Here is a 12,573-nt window from a genome sequence, read left to right as displayed (position 1 = left end):
TGAAATTGAAATGTCATCTGGAATGCTTTGACTGCCAAATGCAAGAATCCCTATAGTTTGCACAGATGGCCTCCTAATCTAAACCTAACAAATAACTAAGATTACAATTCTGATTAAAAAGGAAGGTTATTTTCTTGTATTTCTCAGTGCTTTGCATAAAGAGTCTTATGTTCATTGCTGTTCATGCCTCTTGAGATATCTTTGCAACTCCTGAAGCTTGCTACATTTCCAGATGTCTGTGCCATGATTAATTGCTTTTTCTTCATGTAGATGCAAGTCCTGCTGGATCAACCAGGAATAATGATCCAACAAGACATCCAGAGCTAGAAGCTGGTACAAACGGGAGAAATTCAACAAGCCCTTTTGTGTAACCAAATCCAGGGACAGCAGTGTGGTGGGGCTGTGTGTCTATGGGGTGCATTTTTCTTAGAACCCCTAGAGGCAGAGGAGCCTCTAAACACATCCAAACCAGTGGGATTCACTCGTGGGCACAGATTCCTGGGGTCTTTGCTCCCATTGAGTCAATATTAACTCTGCCACTAAGACAGATTAATTCAGCCCCCTCAGTGTCTTACAGTCACAAGAGCAGAGCTCACCAGATGTGTCAGTTACTGATGCATCCTGAAGTGTTGAAATTAGGGAAGTTCCAGATTTGCTGTCTAATCTTTAGGAAGTGGTTGGCCTGGTGCGTGAGTGTCGTACCTTTGAAGCTCCTTCACCTCATCTGGTGATCTATTGTCAAGTGGACCCAGTGAGTTGAGCATTGGCCATGCTTACTTGTTTACAACTGGAGCGTTCGTTCTTCAAGCTAGAGGGCAGAGTCTCAGAACCACAGTAAATGGCTGTTCTTCCTTCTGTGCAGGTACCAGCACCGAAGGCAACAGCGCAGGGCATTCCAGGAACAATCCAGGTTCCAAAGTGGCCTTATTCGCAGGAATCATATCAGGATGCATCGTCTTCATCGTCATCATCATCACCTTGGTGGTACTGCTGCTCAAGTACCGCAGGAGGCACCGCAAACACTCTCCACAACACAGGACCACACCCAAGCGAGGTGGCAACAACTATGGCTGGGAACCCAGTGATGTTCTCATACCGCTAAGGATTGCAGACAGTGTCTCCCGCCCGCACTATGAGAAGGTCAGCGGAGACTATGGGCACCCAGTGTACATCGTGCAGGAGATGCCCCCACAGTCCTGCTAACATTAACTACAAGGTCTGAGGCCTGGGACCTTCGCCTCCCAAGGTAACTCTCACCTTGTTGTGGGCGCAGGGACTGAGCCTGGCTCTGGGGTCAGAATGCCTCCTGGAAGATCCTGGAGCTGGACAGTTTTGTAGGCTGTAGCTTTTGAGCCTTGGGGAACCACAGACCCTCCCCGGAAGCTGGAAGACTGCTAAGAGATCCCCACTTGGACTGCAGTGTCCCTGTGAGGACCTCTATGCTATACACCCAGCCAGGCACTCAGGACTCTGTAGCTCCCGGGGAGGACACGATGGGCTATGGGTGATGCAGCAGTACCTTAGGAGAAAGTTGCGCCTCTGCCTCTGTGTTTCCTGCCATGCACACTAGACTTGTCACTCGACCTCGGGTAACCTCAGTAAGATTTTCAAAGATCCCTAGCATTTAATCCTCACTTCTTCTGTTTCCAGGGCTCTGCAACACCTCCCCAGACCCTTCACTCCACGTCCCATATCATTAAGGGACACTCACCAAGGAGCCCTGGCCCCACCCTTTACACCAAGATGAGATTAAATGGTTATTATGTACAGAATTCTGCTTTCCTGGAGGCTTGCCTGGGTTTGCTGGGAAAAGCCTGGGAGGTGTGGCCCAGTGAGGAAGGTTCTGGCTGCCACCAGAGGTGGAGAGCATAGTGGGGAAAGCAAGAAGGGAACAATAGATAGAGCTTTGATTTTGCTGAGAGGAAAGAGGAAAGTGGGAGACTACAGACCTTGGTGAGTGGTGGTGAGCTCACTATCACAGTTGTGCAACAGGGAATCAAAGCCCCTCTCCTGAAGTGGAACAAAGGGGCTGTTGTTATAAAAGGGCCAGCTAGAGTTCAGAGGGAGAGGACAGACCTCTGGGGCAGGACTGTTGAGGTACTGGCAATAAAAAAACACAGCCCTGGATGTGCAGGAGAGTCTGTCTCCTTTGGGAGATGGTTTAAGCAGACACAGCTGCTATATTACCACATTTTAATCACCACAGGGAAAATCATGTAGGAGAACAGCAGAGAGCCAAATCTGACCTAGAGGTTGAAAATACAAAGGTCAAACAGGCTGTAAGTCCATCATCACTGAGGATATAGGGAATTTTCATTAGTAAAGGTTGGTCAGATTCCCCGAGTCCCCATGAGAGCCCCTCCCCCTCCCCGACTGAGCCTTACACTTTGGTTTTTGGTTGATGGCTGTGCTGTCTGGGCTCTGAGGCTCTACCCGGGCTCCATGTCAAAGCAAAGCACATATGGCACACCCCTAAGAGTCCTTAAGATGGAGGTAAAGTTATGATGTCAAGGGGAAGGAGGGAGATAGGACATAGTTATAATAGGTGTATAGAACACAAGGGACATAAAATGAAAGATTTTTAGTAATATATATATTTTAACATAACACACAATACACACAAAAGACTTGGAATTCATTGGTCGTGGCAATTAAATCAGTCCCAGCCCTAAGCCCTTTACAAAGTAAAAGTTCAGATACAGCTACTTCTAAGAGAAGCGGCATCACCACAAAAGTTATCAATTTTCCCGACCCAAAGGACATCAACTTGGGGCAAGAGAGTCAAGGATAGGGAATAGGAACAAGAGACGCAGAAAGAACGACCACAACACAGGATTCTGATCAAGTAGCAAACTTTATTTTTCTCAGGCTGGCTTGTATAAACAGTAAAGCAGGATATGGGAAGGGGTAGAATGGGTTGTTTGTGCACAAGGTGTGACTTTAGGAAAGATATTTGGAAGCCACAAAGAGGATGTTTGGCAGCGTAAAGATTTCATGAGTAAAAGGTCCATGAAGGGTTTCCTAGGTGACTGAGCCTGTGGTTGGAGGACTGGGTCATGTTGTTTCTTATCTTGAGGTGTGGTTCTAAGGAGCTGCTATGTAAAGGTTAATATAAACCTATGTCACTGGCCAAGCACGTCCTAGGATCTCATGCCAATCCTTGAGATCTTTGGCTCCCAACATATCCCCCCTTCCTTGTGTAAAAAATGACCAAATTATTCAGTAGAGGGGGATAGAGGCCTGGAGAATCTGTGTGGATTTTATAAAGGACAATTTTCTCTAACCTCAGGGATGGCTTCTTGGAGTCATCTGAAAGGCAGGACCGTCTGGATGCCTTTTGTGGGGGTGGGGAAGCTTTAGGACATCGACCACATTGTGCACAGGCATATTCCTCAGAAGACGAGGTCTCCTGGCAGTACCATCCAGGTCTGAGCCTCTGAAGCTGGCTGTGAGGAAGTGGATTAGTTCCTCTTAAGAGGGAACAGCCTGAGATGGTTTGTATTAGAGGGCCCAAAGTCATCCTCCGAGGAAGAGGCCTTAAGTGATGGGCCAGGACAGGCTTAGTGGCAGAGTCCACTTGTTGCTTGACAAAGGCTACAAGTTGATTAAAGGCCCGAGGGTCAAAGGAGATTAGCAAGAGGATCCCTATCAAAGGACCGAGTAGGCAAAGGAGGAGGGTGGTTAACCATGGGGAAGAAGTAGGAATGTGTAGAAGGAAGCAATAAGGAGTAACAGGAGTTGATTTTCCCATACGAGCAAAGCCAGCCAAGCTGATGGTTGAGTCGGTGTCATCAGGGTCATTTTCAGGAGACATGTGGTTGGTCAGGACCTGGAAGGAAAGGAGAGGCTTCTTCTCCCGAGGGGGCAGGAGTGCCAGGGTTTTCATCTCCTGAGTCTTCCTCCCTGGAGGAGGCTTCAGCTGAAGGACAAGGGATTTGATTACTGCTACAGAGTGAAAACAGAAACTACAAGAGTGGCGATTTGGACAGGGATGTTTTTCAGACCCAAAAGTCTCATGATAGGAGTCCCTCCTGACATCCACATTTCCTTACCCTCCTGCACTGCAGAGCCAGGTTAGTATCACTGTCAACCCTAACCTCTCTAAATCCATGACCAAACTTGCAACTTCCCAGCATTCTCCAGGAATCCACAAGGAGAACTTTGAATTCTCTCCCAACATTGGCCATTGGAACAGTGGACCAACTCGCCATGGATCCACAAGCCAGGGGCAGAAGCAAAGAAGCACTGACATCTTCAAATGTAATCGCATTAAGAAGATCATGTGAAAATGTCTTTCTTTTACTTTTTTTTTTAAAAAAAACCTAACATGGGCTTCTCACTAGTGACCCTTCCCTAACCTGGCCTCATCCCACACTGCACTGTGGCACTTTTGTGTCTTATGAACCCATCTCGTCTGCCATGTTGTCAGACGATCAACTCTTGGAGGCAGTTGCCAACTATAACCCATTTCTTTTCATTAGTGGTTCCTTCTTGAGGGAACCATGGACAAAGATCCCCAATAAAGAGGAAGAACTTCTTTTTTTGGTTTGTTTCTTTTTAACCCAAGTTCCTCCAGGCTTGAGAGATAATTTGATACCAGAAACAGATAAGTCCTCCTTGCTAATTTTATCAATTGTACTTTTCTTTTTTTTGCAACACAACAAATTGCTTTTATTTCAGTATGCATCCACAATTCAACAATTAGTGATCCTTAACAGAGTGGGGAAGGTGACAACAAGCCAGAAGGTCAGGCCCACCCATCTGAAAACTCGACAGAGCTCCTCCCATTCATGCCAAGGGTCTAAGGAGCAGCAACACTGAAACCTGAGTCTTCAGGGTTAGAGCCTCTGTTCCTTCTGTCAGGTTCCTAATGACTGGACAGGGAGTCCTGTCCAAACCACTTCAGTGTGTAAAAGCAAAGTGATTATGAGAAAAGTAACCGACTCAGTACCCTGTGTGCTGAGGACTCTCCTCATGGCCTTTCTCTAGGCACAGCCACCGAGGACCCTGAGTGCTGGCAGGTTTGTTGCCCCATGACTGACTGCTCTGTTCACCTTGAGACCTGAGCTCAAAGTGCATCAGTTGATGGTAGCAACAGGGCCGAAGCCCCAGAACCCCATTCCCAGGCTGGTGGCAAGTGAGCATGTGCCCAAAACCTAAGTGAGAAGACCAGCCTCTTCCGACCTTATCTCACAGTTACGTCCACAGCAAGTGTAGGGTGGTGTGGGCAACGAGGGAGTTGAGAAGGAGGGGTAGAGCAGCACCCCTTGATAAAGTTGGGGAGACCGGAAGCCCTGAATTACTCACCCAAGGCCAATTTCAGGGGGAGAGGAGGGTTACAATCTAAGCTTTGGCCAAGGGCAGGAGTGAGGTAGGGGGGAAATGGCTTGGAAGGGGCATGACTTAAGAAAGCAGGGGTGAGGCTAAAGCACCGCCAAGCCCAGCAGTATTCCCACCGCTGCTACCAGAAGCCTTCCCTTCTATTCTAAGGGCCACCATATAGCTGTGGCAGGAGGGGGGCAGGCAAAGTCAGACCCAGGCCATGTGTCAGCAGCAGGTGATTGTGTGACATGTCTGTTCACAGTTGCATTAGCTGTGCTCACCACTCCCAAAGGAAACTGATTTCAACACACTTTCTTGATCCCAGAGGTTCAACTAGGCACCCAGCAGTTACAATCGACAGATGTTACATAGCACAACTTAGGAATTTCAAATGGACAAGAAATTAGTATCAGAACAGTGTCTCAGGATGAAGTCCGAGTGGAGCTTCCTCTCCAGTACTTTGAGGTCTACAAGATGAATCTAGAAAATTCACTACTGTGGAAAATGAAGACTTAGGTTGGATTGGGGAGGGGAGGCCGGGCCCTTGGTGAATAATTGCTGTAACATTGTCCTTCTGTTGGCTGTGGCAGCTTCAGGTTCTCTTTTGACATCAGCAAGAGCTGAAGCTCCTGCAGGATGACTTTGATGCTATGGGATTCCTGCCATTTTGCCAGCACTGCCGTGGCTCTTGTATCCACCACTCCATTTGAACTACTCACAAAGTTCATATTGACTTTTGTTACAAATCTTACAGATGGGGTGCTTCTGCATATTTAGGCCAACATTCTATTTTAAGGCTGTATATTCGGTTTTCACAAATTGATCTTGGGGCCCAATTATCATCCTTGTCCATCTCATAAGTGTCATGTCCTCGTCATCCTCTAGATCCCAGCTAACTGTGCTGTCACCTACTACTTTCTGGCCTTCTTCCAGCCCTTCCAACAGTCAGAAATTTTGAGGGACCTTTACCCCTGAGCCTGTGGTAGCTGCCATCTTGGGTCCCAATTGCTTTCTTAAGGCAAAATCCCCACATCTTGAGGGATTCTGTGATCCCAGAAAGAAATAAATCTTCCTTGCTAAACACTTGCCCTATTACTCACCTTTTACATGTAGGTGGTGCTCATCAACCAAAAGACCCAAGCTCTGGTCAGGCTGCTGGGTCTTCCTCCAACCAAGGCTCATAATTGACCTTGTAATGGATGCCTTACTGCATAGAGGGGACCTCCCTCTAATGAGCACTGGAGTTTCTAGATCCCCAGCTGTATCAAGCTGCATGTTGGACACCAGTTGTCCTGACCTGCAGGATGTCAACCTGGGGCAAGAGAGTCAGGGATAGGGAATGGGGAAAAGAGACACAGAAAGACTGACCACAAGACAGGATTCTGATCAAGTGGCAAACTTTACTTTTCACAGGCTAGCTTATATAGTCAGTAGAGCACGATATGGGGCAGGGTGGAATGGGTTGTTTGTGTACCAGGTCTTAGTTAGTGTAGGCAGCGTATTAGGAAGCCACAAAGATGATGTTTGACAGGATAAAGAGTAAATGAGTAAGAGGTCCAGGAAAGGTTGCCTAGGTGACTGAGCATGTAGATACAGGACTGGGTCAAGTTGTTCCTTTTCTTGGGCTGAGGTTCTAAGGAGCTGCTATGTAAAGGTTAATATACAACTATGTGGCTGGCCAAGCATGGCCTAGAATCTCATGTCACACCCTGAGATCTTTGGTTCCCTATGGTTCAAAACTCTGGCTCTATTATTTTGGAGCCCGAGTCTCCATTGTCTTTCAGATGGTAGCTGAATTACTGCTTCATGGAGTGGCCTCATTGGAGAATGTCTCCTAGGTTGCATCACAACAGGCCTAAGCCTGGAATAGTCCTGCACCTGGGCTGAGAATTCTGTCTAGGTGCCTAGAGACTGTAGGCCTACAGTTTGGATTGAAGTGGGGACTGGAAAGGAGACATGAGAGCTACTCGGGAGGGCATTTTGACTATAGGGAAGCAGCTTAGGAAGAATATGGAATAAATCAGAGACTCCAGTTTTCAGATGGACTTAGAGGCCATCCAAAGTACAACAAGATGCTTGTGTGCCTGGACTTTATCACTGTTGGGTACCTAAGAGTTTCCAATCCATGCTCTCCCCTACATAAGGATGGACCTGTGGGTGTTCATGGGTGGCTCCAATCACAGCCACCAAGGACATCAGTCCTGAATTGGTAGCTTCTGTAGCATGGGACTGGTACAGGTTAGACCGTTGACTTCTATAGCATGGGACTGATACAAGCAGGGCACTGGCAAATGTCATAACTATGTTTTTGATACTGTTATGAATTATAATAACATAACTTTGTTTTCTGATGGTCTCAGGCTAGTCATGTGATAGGGTCATTCATTTGATTCCCCCAAAGGAAGCCCAGACACACAAAGTTGAGAATCACTGCTCTAAACTAATATAAATAAATAAATACCTCTTGAGGAAAAAATTTGAATGGAATTATTCAGCACATGAACATTGAAAAATAGAAAGAAAAAGCAGGAATTCTTTTAAAGATAATGGATTTTAAAATGATACCAATATTTGATGTTTTAGAATGATGAAAATATGTAGAAGAACACTTAGCTATATTGAATTAAAATTCCCAGGGTTTTGCTGGACCTTTGTGGTGTTGTTACAGCAGTGTCCTTGTGATACTGTATCTCTTGGTGTTCCTGATAAGAGGTAAGGATAACATTTGGCCACCTGCTACAGAAGTACCCACAGTGCAGTATGGTCTCTCTCAGACTCTTGTTTCTCTCATTGACAAAATCAAACCAGCATTCCCCACTGTAAATAAATGATTTTTCTGAGTAAAGGAAAGTCTTAAATTCATATGTTTAAGCAATTTTTTTAAGTTCTGGTAAGTCTAAAGGGTGGTTTACTTTAGAAGCCTTAGAACTATACTAGATTTCCTCCAGTTTATTTTTTTTCACAGGGTATCTATGTACATTGAATAAACTTGTCAATTAGTACTACTGGGTATTTTTACAGACACTACTTTATGCTGATAAGAGTTAAAACATCAAGTATTATCTTTGAAAAATTCTAAACCTGTGCCTCTATTATAGAAAATAAGTATTATTGCCACAAATTATACTTAATAAAAAGTAGAAAATATGTTTTTAAAATTTATGGACTATTAAGTCCCTTTCAGAGTGGGCCGACCGTCAGATAGAACTTGACTTTGTATGTTCAATAGGGCTAAAATAATCTTTAGCCTTGCATGTTTATTTGTGAGATAAACATATTTAAAATCACTCAGTTTTTGGTTTGGGGTTTTGTTGGGGTATTTTTGTATGTGGAAACTTAGCGATAACCAGGATTTTGTACAGCAGAATCTGCCTCATCTTTTTATTTGTTGAAGCATACTAGTATTTACCAATCAACAAATGCCATAAAGTGATATTGGAGTTGCTTAGGTACGGCATAGTGAAGAATCCGGTCCCCAGAAATAGTTGTATCGTTGTTTAGCATTGAAAATGCTGCTTGAGATGATTAAATGGTAGATTATTTTGTGTTTGCATGCTATGGAAAATGCTGTTGCTTTTGTTTCAATTCTTTGATCTAGTAAAGAAGAATGATAGAATTTTAAGTAGGCATGAGGTATAGTGAGGTTTTAGTAAACAGGGTATCCTGTCACTCTAAATACATATTCAGTTCATTTACCTGCATAGATTATAATACTTAATCTCATAACATAAGTTAGCTCAAACAGTTTCCTTCCTATACTTTATTCTTCTGATGTAATTTTTCAATTCATATTCAATGTTCCTCAGTTATATATTCAAGGTTTTGGAAGTGTCCATTAAAGTTGCTTTTGTTCTGCTTGTGTTAAAGGCACTTTGTCTGAAGAGTAGCCTGGGGGCTATTGTTTCCCTTAGGATGTAGCAAATGAGCCTGTTACTGTTCTGAGTAATGTCTTGGTCACTTAACTGTACTAGTATATGCTGTGTGTATGTGTCTGTGTGGCCACCAATGAACAATTTCCATGCTGCAATTAGCCTGCGGTACTGGTATTCAGTTGTCTGCAATTCTGTTGTTTTCTACCCAGAGCCATTTGTGCACTTGGCATAACTGGTCATGAGACTGCTGAAGATGGGAGTTACCAGGGCTCCAGGAAGTCATGTGAATACTTGATACTAGGTTTACTAACTGGAAAGGACCTGAAAGAACTGCTGAAGGGCAAACACAGGGAGATGGATATAGCTGTTCCCCGGCAGTAGAAGGCTTATCTGTCCATTTGTTGGAATTCCATTTAACTGGTCTTGATTCTTTGCCATCTGTGATGTGTGTTGGTGGTTTTAGAAGTGACTTGTCCTGGTGAAGGACACTGGCACCCTATTTTGGGTTGCATTGGCTAATGCACAGCACCATACGTTTTTTAGCTAGTTGCCATTTGCTTGGCATGATTGGGATGCTCTCCCTCTTGTGTGGTGTACAGTGAGGTTGCGGTTACTAGAGTAAGTCATTTGTGAAACAGCAACAGATCTAGACAGAATCCTGTGTTCCAGCCCCCCAAATTCTTTCTAAAGTAAACCTCAGAGCTTTTCTATTTATTAGAACGTTCTGCAAGTTACCAAAGAAAGTCCACCCAGATATAGTTGGGGGAGCTTTGAAAGCTGTTTTTTGGGGTGACAGGAAGTGGAGAAGGGGAGCTGCAGGGAGAGAGGACAGGAAATGGGGAGCGGGGTCGGGATTGGCGCCAGGCAGGCGGGCACTGCGGGTGGGCTGCGAAGATTGGCGCTGCCCTGTGAGTCCATCCTAACTTGGGTCCTGCCGGCCTGAACACTTGGTGCCAGAATCAGGCCAGGAGGCCCTGGAAGGCATCCCCCACGGGCATAGGTTCTGCACTCGTCACGAAGTGCTCAGAACTGGGAGCAGTTTGCCCAAGGCCGTTGCCGGGTCCAGGAGGGACTCTACATGGAAGTCCTGCTGGGGACTTTGGATGGTTTTCTTCAGAATTGCCATCTCCAGCCCTACAGTTTTATAGCTTATCTACTGGAATTCCTTGAACTCCAGGTAAGTGGCGTCCACGATCCCTTTTGCTAACCCGGCCTGGGCCTGTCCTGGGGGTCCGCCATGTGGTCCAGGCGGGAGGATGCCTCAGAGCCTGTTTCTAGACCCTGAGGCGCCCGTCCCCCACCCCTACCCCGCCATGTTTCTCTAGGTGGGGACCGGCTGGACTTGAGAGCCCGGGCTCCAAGTGGCTCTTCCTGGGGATCTAAACTCAAGTGCTCCAGGGTGTCCGACACCCTGGCTACTGTGGTGGCACCTCGGGAAAGGTGTCTCATGGCTCTACCCGGCCCTCCCTTGTTTTTGGAGAATGGACGACATTGCCACTAAAGGGGCTGCAGGCGCGCATCAAACCGGGTAGTGATGCTTCGCTCTCAGGTTGTGGGTAAGCCACCGGCCGGTTCCCCGGCAACAGACACTGGGGGTCTGGCGCAGTGGGATGTCCCTTTGGGGAGGGTACAGTGGACCCGCAGTGTTATATTTGCTTCCTTGGCGTGTCGTCTTTGCAGCCAAAGTGGATCTACAGGCACCTGGTGGTGCCCCGAGGAGCCTGGCTGTGACCTGAGCACTGAGGCTGCTACTCAGGCTGGGGCCTCCGTGGAAGCTCAGGGTGATGCTAGCTAGGGGTGTTTACAGAAGTCACCCTTCCCTTCCCAACGTTAGCGATGGGCCGCCCCTCCCCCTTCCCCAGCCTGGCTGCCTCTCTCCACTTTGCACTTTAATTCACAGCCTCTTTGAGAGGCAGCCCCTCCTCCCCCGGTCTGGCTATAATATTTATATTTAAGTGTAGCTTAAATAAATACCCCTGAAAATCCTCAGAGCCACAGAGCGACATAAGTGTGTTTTGTGTTCATTGTGACCACTATACTTGGGTGTGCAGCAGGGAGGATTAGAAGCATTGTGTCTAGCATCTGGAGAGGAGTGTCTTCTGTTTGTTATGTGTTAGTGAGGGAGTGGTGACTCATGTTTACTCACTATTTTGGTCTTTAATAGTATTGTTTTCTGAGCTGTGGCCACCGATGCAGCTGTGGCCACCGATGCATATCAGAGGAGCAGGGCTCCCCAAAATTCTTTCTAAAGGTTTTTCTATGTATTAGAGCGCTCTGCAACTTAGCGAAGGAAATTCCACCTAGATGTCTGCAGTGAGCTTTGGAGGCTCTGTTTTTGGGGTTGGCTGGAAGTGGAGAAGGGGAGCTACATGGAGAGTGCACCAGAAATGGGGAGCAGAGTCAGAATTGGCGCCAGGCAGGCGGGGACTGTGCGTGGTATGCAAAGCTTGGAGCTGACAGTGGGCGAGTCCATCCTGACTCTGGTTCAGGCCGCCGAACCCTTGGTGCTATAATCAGGCCAGGAGGCTCTGGATCAGAGGCTGGAAGGCATCAGCCACGGGCATAGACTCCGCACTTGTCCCGGAGTGCGCAGAACTGGGAGCAGCTTGGCCATGGCCATGGCCATGCCCTGGTCTAGGAGGGAGTCCGTGTGGATGTCCTTTTGTGGACTTTTGATGCTTTTCTGCAGAACTGTGATCTCCAGCCCGAAAGTTTTAGAGCCTATCTACTGGAATTCCTACAATTCCAGGTAAGTGGCGTCCACGATGCTTTTGCTCACCCGGCCCGGGCCTGTCCCAGGGGTGGGAGGTGGACGCCTTGTTTTCCAGGCGGGAGGATGCCTCAGAGCCTGTTTATAGACCCTGAGGCGCCTGTACCCCACCCCTAACCCTCCATGTTTCCTTACTTGGGGACCAGCTGGACTTCCTGCGTCTCCAAACTCAAGTGCTCCTGGGTGCCCGATAACTTGGCGACTCGGGTGGCACCTCGAGAAAGGTTTCTGATGGCTGTTCCCGGCCCTCCTGTCTTTTTGGAGAACGGAGGAATTCGCCACTAAAGGGGCTGCAGACGCACATCAACGGGCGGGCTCTGGAGCCGGCAGAGATGTTGTGCTATTGGGAAGCACTTGAGCTAGGACCCCTAGGGAAAGCGACAGACATTGGGGTTCTGGGGCAGTGGAATGTCCCTTTGGGGAGGGGACAGTGGACCTGCAATGTCCTGGAGGCGGCGTGAATAGGAGTCTGCTCCACAGCCAGGACATGCACGGCGGAGCTCGCTGGCTGTGTTAACTCGGGCAGCCCGCCCTCCGCAAGCTGGCCTTTCCCTTCGTGTCGGAACTGGTGGCCCAGCCTCTGAGAGGTCTGGAGAGCTGGCTCCATTT

The 12,573-nt window shown here is 47.3% G+C and overlaps 1 long non-coding RNA gene and 1 pseudogene across 1 annotated transcript; one reads left to right on the top strand and one right to left on the bottom strand.

Moving 5' to 3' along the window:
* The first annotated feature begins 6 nt into the window (after positions 1-6).
* On the top strand, positions 7-1,772 carry LOC118239790. The gene is made up of 2 exons (XR_004772630.1): positions 7-751; positions 863-1,772. It is a non-coding gene; the product is annotated as an uncharacterized LOC118239790 (long non-coding RNA).
* Positions 1,773-5,834: 4,062 nt separating this feature from the next.
* On the bottom strand, positions 5,835-6,175 carry LOC118238096 (annotated as a pseudogene).
* Between the last annotated feature and the right edge of the window lie 6,398 nt (positions 6,176-12,573).

The sequence above is a fragment of the Cricetulus griseus genome, unplaced genomic scaffold (assembly GCF_003668045.3).
Source record: "Cricetulus griseus strain 17A/GY unplaced genomic scaffold, alternate assembly CriGri-PICRH-1.0 unplaced_scaffold_161, whole genome shotgun sequence".
NCBI classification, from domain to species: domain Eukaryota; kingdom Metazoa; phylum Chordata; class Mammalia; order Rodentia; family Cricetidae; genus Cricetulus; species Cricetulus griseus.
This window is presented reverse-complemented; position numbering and strand designations above follow the sequence as displayed.